The sequence below is a fragment of the Phoenix dactylifera genome, chromosome 4, assembly GCF_009389715.1.
Source record: "Phoenix dactylifera cultivar Barhee BC4 chromosome 4, palm_55x_up_171113_PBpolish2nd_filt_p, whole genome shotgun sequence".
NCBI classification, from domain to species: Eukaryota; Viridiplantae; Streptophyta; class Magnoliopsida; order Arecales; family Arecaceae; genus Phoenix; species Phoenix dactylifera.
Genome location: NC_052395.1, coordinates 14,402,387 through 14,414,665, shown reverse-complemented (window position 1 = coordinate 14,414,665; position 12,279 = coordinate 14,402,387). Strand labels below are relative to the sequence as shown.

At 38.0% G+C, this 12,279-nt stretch overlaps 1 pseudogene; it reads right to left on the bottom strand.

Moving 5' to 3' along the window:
- LOC103715830 overlaps positions 1–11,754 on the bottom strand; it is a 32,629-nt pseudogene extending 20,875 nt beyond the window's left edge.
- Positions 11,755–12,279: the final 525 nt, after the last annotated feature.

The following is a 12,279-nucleotide window of genomic DNA, read 5'->3' as shown; positions in this document are numbered from 1 at the left end:
TCTATGAAGCTAAGGACTTATTATTATATACCCAAGGACTAAACTATATAGATCTTAGGTTTATAAGAGGTTTTTCACATGAAAGTTCAACAACTTACAACACAAAGTAGCCTCCCAGAGTTATTATACAATTTTGGACAGACAAAGAGGTCCCTCTCTTCTTCAGATTTTCCTAAAGAGGCCTCCTAAAGTACGTCTGTTTTTATGCTTCTTTCTTTTCTTTATGTTTTTTTTTTTTGAAATTTTGCCAACTTAATCTGAAATTGAACCAACCCAAACAATGCCTTTAGAGTCCCCGTTGCAGCTGTCCTCAATAGCCACCTTTTAATTGTATCCTCTGACCATCCTATTTGCTTTTTAATGATATTATATAATATTTAGGAGTGAGAAGACTATCCTTCTTTAACTTCTTCAATTTTTTTCTTTTCTCGCCCCACATTGTATGCGTATTTGCTTGTACAATTAGTATTCAAATATTCTCTTACCCTAGGGTTAACTCAATTTTCGAATTAATAAAAATCCAACCTGTCCCAAGACTCCTGGATATCAATAATAAGTACTACTCAAACTTAAAGAAGACTTTCATGCTATTTTATCTATTATCAAATTATGTTCTTCGAGGATATGTTATAAGTCTGATCAACATACATAATTGCAGAATTGTAATATGTTGCATATATGTATCTATGATTTAATTTTGATTTTCTAAAGTTCAGAAACCGTTCGCATAATCCCTGGTATTTGTATCACATTCTGGTCTACACATTGACAAGTATTACAGCTGGAGCAACATATACCCTTTTAAAGACATCTTCAGTTTCAAGATACAATTGTGAAATTTTCATTAAATTCGTAAACCAGAACTTATCACTGAGAGTGGGAGCAGAAACATTTTCTAGGATATGTATATTTTTACTAGTACACATGCATTCAGAAGCAATAAGTAAAGGGACGCAACTGCATACCTTGAGGCAAATACGTGATGAAACATCCTTATCAAAAACCCCAAGGGCAATCACAGGAAGAGATGTGAAGGCAACGTTGTAGAAGGATATGTACCAATCATTATAAGCAGGCTGTCCGGAGAAAAAAGCATGAGCCTCAAACCAGAAAAGGGTAAAGCCGAATGTGATGTTCTTGTAGAAAAAGTAGCATATCTGTCCAAGCAAACCAAAATTGGAAGTCAATCAAAAAACAACACGGCAACAAACGAGATAACAGTCATCAAAATGAGCCAATATCACTCATTTTCTACAATGGTTTTATGCTTTCCCATTTCCAAAGAACGTAATCATCAAGGGTTTAAGTTCCAGTCGGCATCAATCCACCACACCAGGCATCCTGGATTGGACAGGCGACTGACTGGGACTTGGGATGCACCCAGGACCCCAATCCCTTAAGTTTGGGTAGTCCCAGTTGGCATCAGTTGGTACCAACCAGACCAGTACCAAGCAGGATAGGGACCAACAACAATTAGTATGGATTGATACCAACCCATCCAACACCCTCCTCTCCACACCCCCCCCCCCCCCTCCAAAAAAAAAAAGGGGGCAGCCGAAAAAAAGGAAACTCTTTTATTTTCCTTTTTTCCTGGCAGCATTCACATAGGAAGAGGAAAGGGGAAGGGAGCAAGAGAGGGAAAACAAAGTATTAACTACATACGAGTCAATGTTCTATAATGTACTGAATTGATGCAGTCATACTTTTTGTTGGAAAAAAATTGTTCTATACATGGCATTGATTCAAAAAAAGAAAGGTTCTGACATTTTTTTTGAAACTTTCCAGACAACTCAGATAAATCTGGTTTAGCTTACAGTTGTGAGCACTGAAAGAATAGTTTCAGTCAAAATGGATTGGCTTCAGGCTGATACTGATACAATTTCAGGCACCATATATAGTTTTGAAGCTTTGGTGATTTTCATTTTTGTCAGATCTGTAAAACCCCTTGCAACAGCTGAAACTCTTTTTTGATGGCACGTAAACACCACTCAGCTAGTGCCAGTTTTGTGGTTGGATATAACCATGAGTATGTTGGCAGCTGGATGCTTTCCACTGAAAACTCATTCAATGCCCCTCGCCGAGCGTTGCAGCATGAAGTGGGATTCATTGTGTTGCACAGCACCCCCAAGCCACTTCATTATGGATTGAATATGATTCAAGGACTCTTTATCAGCTGAATTCTAAAGACAAGTGATTGCTTCCATCCTTTTCTTGAAGACATTTTCCATATAATGGGTGGTATATTGCATGTCCACATTAGTCATGTATTACATGAAGATAGGTGGCTGACACATTGGCTAACATGGCCTGCGTGTGAAGATGTAAGGTAACCTGAAGTCAGTCTTAAGGCTCAGGAGGATGTTGCTTGCACTCCCTTTCATCTCATGTACTCTCCACTTTGGGGACTTCCCTTCCTTTTTACCAACAAAAAAAAGTCTTGGATCTAGTTGAAATTGACCATTGAGGCCCAATCTATACATGCCTGGTTAGTCATATTTCTGGATATTTCCATTTTTTCTCTGTCAAAAAAGTAAGGGCTTGCTCTGAAAGAATACAAAAGCATCTGGATGATGGACTCCCAGAAAAATTCAAAAAGAAAACAGCCTTCCAGACAAATTCCCTATGTTGATAAAATTTATGTAAAGCAGGAAAGATCCAGGTCATATTTCATTAATTCTAAAATTTTACTAATAATTATATATCAAGTACAATAATTTGACTAATAATATATAAATAGTCAAATGAATAATAATTCTATTCTATTTTTATCAAAATCTGGAAAATATAGCAACATTTTGCTTAAAAAATCATGAAATTCAAAAATTTAGGAAAACAAATTATAGTAAAAAAACTAAAGAAAACTAATTATTTAACGTCACATGCTACTTTTTAGTACATACATGCACAAATGCACGTAATGCACATATATGATTAATGATCTCTTATATTTTAATGAGAATATGCATATTTAGTGTATAAAATTATCAGTAGTTTTATTATACTCCAAAATAATATCTATACCATCTTTAAACATGTTACCCCCTTAAAATTTTGATTGTTTCCTTATTTTGTTTAATCTATTTGCATTTTATCTTAAATGTTTTCTTCAAGGGGGAGAAATTAGCATACATAAATATAAGGATACTGTTAAATGTTGAGGAAATATAGTTTATACCTCCATTTTTCATTTTCAGACTTCCATCTTTTTTTTCCTTTGCATTTTAGAATGTATTTAATTTTTTAGATTAATTCCCAACAAAAGAATCAAAGCTGGAACTGAAATTGCAAAAACTACTGAAACATCTGAGTCTGTAGAATCAAAATCAATCTTGAAATCAAGTTTCTGATCCTTGTTTTGAAATTTGGACTGTTTTTAGAGCTAGTGAAATTTCTTAATTGGACTCCAAGATTATAAGCCAAGTGTTGGCATTGTTAGTTTCCAAAAATGTAAGTGCTCCAGTAACCTACAAACTTAAAAGCTAACTAAGATGGATGTGTATGATCTACAATACATATGCACAATAGTATGAGTCTGCGATGGGGGAGAGATAATAACATATTTGTAATCTCACATAAGAGGAAGACTTCGACTGGTTTGTAGGGGGTGCAAACAAGCCTAGCGGAGCCAAGCAGCAGGCTGCTCAAGCTCGGCTTGACACATATATGAGCTGCTCGAACTCAGCTCAAGGTTGAGTTGAGCTGGACTTCAGCTATTCAAGCTTCTGCTTGTATGAGCTCTGAGCCGAGCTTTTACTGAGGTGAGCCAAGCTTCCCTATTGATTTTGCAGCTGGCTCATGCCAAAAACTGTTTGAGTGTGGCTCATTTTCTAACCGAGCTGAGCTGAACCAAGCCAATTCCAAGCTGCTCATGAGCAGCCTGGAGAGTTTGCAGCTCTAATGATTTGTCATGAAAGAAAGGGGTGCAAGTGGAACATGATAATCTATGTACAAGTAATGGGAAGTAGTGGGTAGGCATGATGTATCATGTCAGACATGTAAGCCTAATCGAAAGATATGCCTTCATGGCCAATGCATAACACATCAACCAGAACTCGTGTTACCTAATTTTGTAAATCCCAAATCTTTGGGAGATTTTTAGATTGTTTTACACATTAGTTGATATATGACTACAGAGGAGATATTTTTCTCAATCAACATTCATTAGTACTGAATCAAGTTCCAACTTTCATTCAAAAAAAAAGAGTATGAAAAAAAAGTTCAAGAATACTTTATAGATTATTTTAAAAAAGCATTGTTGCAAAAAGGAGACATGACAAGACCGTTGTTCATAACTTGTTCATAGTTTGTTCTTTTGGTGACTTATGAAACAAAAGTATACTCCCTTTTTTCTGATTAAATAGGAGTTGTATAAGAAACTGGAGAAAGAAAGCAAGGATAAACTGAACATAGATTCTGCACTAAAGTTCATGGTTAGACCCATGGAATGCCGTACCGGCCCGTACCGGCCGGTACGGGTCGGTACGTACCGGTCCGGCCGTGGACCGGTACCGGAACGGATAAAAAACCGGTATTTTCCGGTTTTTTATCCGAACCGGCCGGTTCGGGCCCGTACCGGCCGGTACCGGCCTCGTACCGGTGCGAACCGGCCGGTTCGCACCGGTACGATTTTTTTTTTTTTTAAGAACCACAGTGCCGCGCGCTGTGGTTTTTGAAACCACCGCGTACCGGCCGGTACGGGACCGGTACCAGCCGGTACGTACCGGACCGGACCGGTACCGTACCGGACCGGACCGGTACCGTACCGGTCCGGCCGGCCACCGGTACGCCGACCGGTACCGGTACGGCGGACCTTGGTTAGACCTATTGTTCGCACCTTCCGGTTAAGATGTACAGAATATTAGCGAATAAACGAAAAAAAGGAAGAATCCTCTCTAATATTTTGGTAGGTTAAGCTGGAATGCAGTGTTACAAATTATGCAACCTTCCCATTACACATGATAAGAAGTGCACCCAAGTTAATTTTCAAAAATGATATTTTCATCTTCAGAAAATAAAAGCTTTTTAGGTTTTGTTTTATAGTTCAAACTACCTTGAATGAATTTACTAGAGATCCTTGACCAAATTTTGAGAGGAAAGAAATGTATAGTCCCACTAAGGGGTGATATTTTTCTAGTTAGAAAAAGAAAAACAGGATGCCAGTGAATGTTTTACCATGGCTGCAATCCGCCTGTAACACCAATGCCCATGCACAAGCAACAAACGCTCCAAAAAACGAAATTGAGCTATTGCGAAATCGCTAGACATCACAGCCTGCAAACAAGATCACTACAATTATGATTTTATGGCAGCAAACCCAAATAAATCTGCATGGTGGTTCTTAGCAAATAATATATAAGATTAGTAATATATATATATATATATATATATATATATATATATATATATATATATATATATATATATATATATAAAATACACTCAAATCTTTTATTATTATAAGAAAAACCCTTAGGACCATAAAGAAAAGTCTTTAGTAAAGATATTGTAAATGTTTCGCCGGTCCAGCATATAGGATGATGAGCTACGATGGAATGCAACACAGAATGATAGAATGAAGATCATAAGAGGCCAGGGAGCTTGAATTTTTGTGAGAGCCTAGAGAAGTACATAACCACAAGGACGGGCTAAAGTTTCTAATAGAAATAGGAAAAAGCTTCAATGGACAAGTGAAGCAACCATGGAAGGAGATGTATCAAACATGGAACCATGACGCCTCCCAAAGAAAGACAAGCAAAATTTACAGAAGTTCTAAATTATTCCACATAAAACATAAATCAAACTAATCATGTTAATAAAATAGCACTCACTATGACTTGTTTGTCAATCAAAAATGGAAACTAGTGAGAATAATCAAATATGATGGCACCAGTTCTAGTTATTGGATATTAGAAAACTTGTGAACAGACACAAAGACTGCTACTACTTGTTACAATGTATGCCACTTCACTGAGTGCCTTCATAGTTAGTGAGTTTCTTTTCAACCCATTAACATCATCATCCAATCCACACTCCAAACCATCATCCTCTATATTGTCAGTATGTCCACTCCTGCTATTGCTTCCATAGCCTTTGAGAATAGCACTAGCCTAGCCAAAGTAGCCAACAATCCCTGGCATGTTCCATCATGACTTTTACCAAAACATAACCATCACTTTGAAAAGCAAGAAGAAGAATGACCTAGGACGATTTCAAAAATGATCCTGTGATGGTCAAAGGTTGTCATTTTGCAATTGGTATTTCTCTCAAGTTCAGTTTCAGTCAACAGCTTTAAGTTGCAAATATTTTTGCCAACCACTTAGCTAGGTCTCACTGTTTATTTATGATACTCTGAATAATTGACTGTATAAAATCAGCATTCCTTTTTTTAACAAAAAATCTTTTTTACTGTCAAAGCCAGCAGCTTTATCCAGCAAGAAGAAAATATCAAGGGATTGTGAAAAAAAAAATGAACTACTAAGCAAAACACTCATAAATCCATGGTGTAGAGATATACTGACCTGCATACCCTCAACTCCACTAATTCCAATGCCAATGTCAGCCTCTTGAAGCATGCCAACATCATTTGCCCCATCACCGATTGCTAGTGTGGTTTTCCTTGTACTCCTTTTCACCAATCTAGTGACCTGAAATCTTTCCAGGTTTCTGTCAGATTATTTTGAGCAAGTAATTGTGTAGAAATAGTCTATTCCTTATAAAGGAATACATCAATCTTTAAGAACCTAAGAGTGAATGGAGAAGCACTTGCCAAGGCCTTTTGTTTAGGTGAAGTCCGACAACAAATAACAGATGCACAATCAACTGCCAGATCTAAAAACAAGTTCTCCAAACTTCTCGAGAGAGCAAAAGCCAGAGAATTGCCATCAATAATGAGAGCAAAAAGAACAGAACTCCCTTTCAAGACAGAAACTTGAGACTGTGCGTCGCGTATTTGCTTGGCAACACTTTCATGTAAAGCCTAATGAAATATCAGAATGTTAAATTTCTTCTGGTGAGAACAACCACGCATGAAGATGAAGCATGCACTCATGCATGTATTCGCAAACATGCATACCTTTTCAGTGGCATTATTCTCTCCTTTTTTTAAGGCATCAATATCTGGAGTATCCAGAGTGATCACGATTTGCTTCATGCATTTCCTCAGTACCTGGCATGCATACCTATGGTAACCCATGAGTTAAATCCTATAATAGAAGCCAGGGGAAAAAAAACCATTATATCAATTTTACATCAAAAGATTAGTGAATTGCACCCTATGTTAATTGCAGTTTCCAACTTATCACCAGTTAAAATCCATATCTTGATTCCAGCTTGAGCAAGCTTGTCAATACACTCCGGAACCTGCATGCGAGGAGATAACAATCAAGAAAATTCTGTTTACCCTCACAGAAGTCAAAAATGCAGTCCACGCAACAGAGGAACATTCCTGCAAGCAAACTTCTTTGACTGAAATCAGCATAGCCAGGTACATCAACTGTGTAACATTAGACTCACAATATGCTATTCTACTGCACATGTCATTCATTCACTCCCACAGGTGCATTCAAACTTACTAGAATAACATGTGGTGAACATAATTGCCTGAAGAACATGCACGTAAAGGGTTGTATTAGCTGTGTTCCATATGACAAAATGCAAAAAGATACAGTACTGTAATAATCAAAGAAATGCTAAACTAAACAAAAAAAAATTAAAGAAAATGTTAAATCAATCTTTCCTTTTACTCTGAATGTTAAATATTGAAAAATAGCTGAAGGATGTACAGCAGCAAGTACAGTTCAACATTTACCCCTTTTTGTAATCTGTCCTCAACAGCTGTAGCACCCACAAGAATCAAATCTCTCTCAATTTTTTCAGCTGTTTCATCTACAATAGCATCACGATCAGCATTGACAGAACTTCTGGCCAGTACAAATTCCTCATGCCACTTTTTGTACTCTTCCTCACCGAGTTTACGGTAAGCAACTGCCAAGGTTCGCAAACCAGCCTCAGAATAATTACTAATGTGGCATTTGGTCTTAGCCTCAAATTTCTGTCCTTCCTTGGCAAGCCTTTCAAAGATCACACTAAGCCATGCAGAAAAAAGCAACTACAATATGAGTTAAAATTTGACTAGTCAATGTAATTTACTGAAAGCAAGGGCAAACTTGTATTTCCAAACCTGTCTGCTCCCTTGCAAAAAAGCAATAGCTGATCCTCTTCAGTTTTCACAATTACAGACATTCTCTTGCGAGTGCTGTTAAATTCTAAGATATTAAGAAGGCTATAAGTCCTGAAATTTTAGAAATAAGGTCAGCACTAATGCTGAAGACTAATAAATAAGGGAAAAAGAAGTTGAGGGGTAAGCACCTATCAACTTTTCTGCCAATGTTAGGATCAAACTCATGCAATGAGATGCTTGTCTGGGTTCTTTCATAAAATTCAAAACCAAGTTCCCTTGCAGCTGCAACAAAAGCCGTTTCATCTGGGGACTCAGCTTCATAAGAAATATCACCTGAAGAATTATTCACCAAAGGAATGGCAGTATGACAGATTGCTAGAATGTGGAAGAACTTCTGTATAACATCTGACTGAGGTTCATTAATCCACTGCCCATTCATCAATCGATCATCTTTGAAATTGAATCCTTTGACTGGTTTTCTAGTGACTGCAGCACTGTTATACCCCTCAGAACTGATAGGTGGATCTTTAAGTTCAGACAACTCATACTGTGTTCCTCTTCCAACAGCCTCCTCTACTTCACTCAAACTACTGCCATAAGCAACACCAGCTATGGAACATTTTACAAACTCCATTGAGTTGCATGTCAGTGTACCAGTTTTATCTGATAGTATAGTATTCACCTGTCCAAGTTCCTCATTCAAATTTGATGTGCGAGCACATGCAGGCTTATCAGTTTCCTCACAATACATCTCCTGGTCTTGATTAATGAAAATACTTTGTAAGACCTTAACTATCTCTATCGATATATATAATGAGATTGGGATCAAGCAACCATACAACATAAGGCTAGTCAGGAAGTGAAAGAAAGCAGCTAGTGCTGCTCTGTTAGGATCAAAGTAAATAGATGATTTATCTGGTCTTAGGTACCACCTATGATTTCTATCACTAATTTCTCCCTTAGTTTTGACTCCAAAAAAGATGGATCCAGTGGAAGCAATAAGAACCAGCCCTGCAAAAAGAACATATACAATCTTGTCCATTCTTCTCTCAATATTACTCCTCTTGGAAGGAGGATCCATTGCATTCTGCATTACCTTTGTGTCGTGTCCTGTGAAAATCACTACACCATATATATGCTGGGTGTTTCGGAGTTTAGAATCTCTCAGAAGAATTTGTTGTGGTGCAAGGGGATATTGTGCACCTTTATAATGCATAGTCCCAATGAAAGAATACAATTTCTCATTTGGGTCTTCACATCTGATTAATGCTTTAAATTTCTGAAAAGAACATTCATTGTACAAAGTTGCTGTCACCTCCAAACATTGTTTTCGTTTTAAGTTTGTCTCTCCATCAAGGTTCATGGTCTCAACATAACAAATGCCATCATCAAAACTTGAACAAAGAAAGAGCAGATCAGCAGGGAAGAACTCATCCTTCTCCACTTTTACAATGTCTCCAACTCTAAGTTTCTTCCATTCTTTTTGGTGAAAAGCACGAGTCCCGTCATATACTTGGACCTTTCGATTATTGACCTCTATATCCTGAAAAGAATCTTAAATTGTAACTACGAATGAACAAAGGCATTAGCTCAGACATCCAAGTATATCAGTTCATAACAAATAAAGAACATGTGCACGATATTATATAGCTACGACACAGTCAGGAGAAAGCATAAAAGCCAGCATTAAACAATAGCAAGCACATATACATACCTCAAACGGATTCTTCCATTTTCATCAAAAGCAGGACTCAATAAATGATAGTTCTTTTATGATGCATTGATATTGTTACATTTATGCACTCTTACTTGCATTTCATATAAAGAAATTTTCTCCTTCAACATTTTGTAATTATTGATTTTGCAATTGTGTCCCAAGGTCTCCTATTTCAAAAACTAGGAAGTACCAGAAATTTCCTATTGCATTCTATCATGCTTGGCTGAAAACTATGAATTCTTATTTTGATTCGCATTCAAAAGATCCCTCTAGCAACATTGCTGCAGAAGGCAACATCAAGAATATCCAGCTCACTGAAGATAAACCAATAAAAGACAAGATCAACAAGATCTTTTTTTCCAAGTGACAAGACATGTTTATATGTAATTGAGTTCAGTAAAACAAGTTCTTCAATACTACAAATGACATAGAAAACTTTTTTCTTAAAGTAAGCCTAGGAGACATGGTTTACATGGAATTTTTCACGTTAATCACAATTACCACCATCCTTGGGCAAAGGCAGTAAGTACATTTTGTTCGCTATTTTCTCTACTTTTCACAGCATCCCTAGCAAAATTGCATAAAGAAAAACATTTCTGCAACAACAAAATAATAAATGACTTCAGTGATAAAGTCAAAATACAAAATTCAATGCTATTCTTTGGATTTGGCACTGAAAATTCAATAAATCATTTTCCATCATCCACATTTAATCAAATAAGCAAATCCGATGAAATTTATGGATCATTCTCTATAAAAAAACCAAAAAGATAACGTCATCGGTCACAAGAAAAAGAAAAAAAAAAGGAGAAAAAACTGAAACATTCACGTTCTCATCAGATGATTTATATCCATCACTCGTAGGATCTTGCTCTAACATTAAAGTTAAACGGCCAGCATTGCACATCATCTTGCGTATCAGTCATGATATATAAAAAATATTACATAATTGATTAATCAGAAATCAACAAAAATATCATCTCCATCTAACAAAGTTAGCTTCCAAGAATACAAATCCAGCATTCGCCCTATGACAGTGATCAATTCCCATAACAAAACGAGCAAGTCTAATGAAAGTTAATCACATCTACCAAAAGAAAACATCATACATTTATCCAAATTAGCAAGAATTTATCAGAAGATTGCATAAAGAGTAATGAGTCTATTCCTTTGATGTTATAACTGACAACGCTCGTATACCTGCGTCTTTCGCCGCCAATCCTCAAAGGCCTCCTTGATCATAGTGGCCCCGACGACCACGATAAGCGGTAGAAGGACGCTGACGGCCCGGTAGGGGGCGAGGGGGCTAAAGGAGACGACGCCGACGATGAGGAAAAACACGTTCGCCACCCGCCGGAACTGCTCGAAAAGGGACTTGGGGATGAAGTTGGCCACCGTATATCTGGTGGTGGCGATGGCATTCCCCGGGTATTCGAGCTGCGCCGCCGCCGGGCACCCCGGATCGTTGCAGTACACTACCCTCGAGTAGCCCGCTCCCCCGCCCCCGTCGCCGGCCGGAGGAGGGCGGGCGCAGGGGAGCGAGCCCATCTCGCAGAGTTGGAGCGCCCTCCGCCTCTCTCCCGGCATTGAGGAGTTAGGGTTTGCCTGGGAGAGGAGGGAGGGAAACCCTAATCGCTCATGTAACGCCGAGAGATCAAGGTTGTCGATTGGTTTTGGGGAAAGCGAACGCTCGCAGAGGTCCAAAGTAGTTCTTTCTTTTTACGCCTTCGGGCTTTTATTACCCGTTTTATCCCTGGCGGCTCGCAAAACCGGATGGAGGCGCACTAAAGCTATAATACCGTTAAGACCGCGAGATCCGAATCGGCCGGACGTTTCTCCGTTACCGACGGCCTCTTGCCGCCTTAGGAAGAAGATCCATGTTTATTTGGTGTCAGGTGAGGTTACCGCCCGACAAAGGCACCGCTTGTTAAGGTGGGAGGAAGAAATGCAACCAGCTGCTCATTGGAATCTAAATATGCAAGCACTAATGCTAAAAAAGAATGAAACCCAGCATCTTTTGGTGATGGTGGAAGGGAGATTCTATCTTCTACGTGTCAAAATGCTAGATTTGCTGGGAATATAGTATGTTTCTCTGTTCACTAGTTAAATATTTGTTGCATTTTAACTAGTTAAGATGTGCCATATCGATGTCTGCTTTACTAATTGAGTTATTAACGTACTCTATTAAGGGTGAAGTCATCATATAAATGTTCTCGTTTGGTTTGGATAATATAGGCATTTTTTATCAATATCGACATAAGCAGGAGTAGTATTAGGAATAATTCCTTGAAAGGTCAGACAAACTTAGGATACCTTATGTGTTGGGATGTGTTTTATCCGAAATAATCTGGAGCATTATTCGCATGTTGATTAAAGGTCTTGG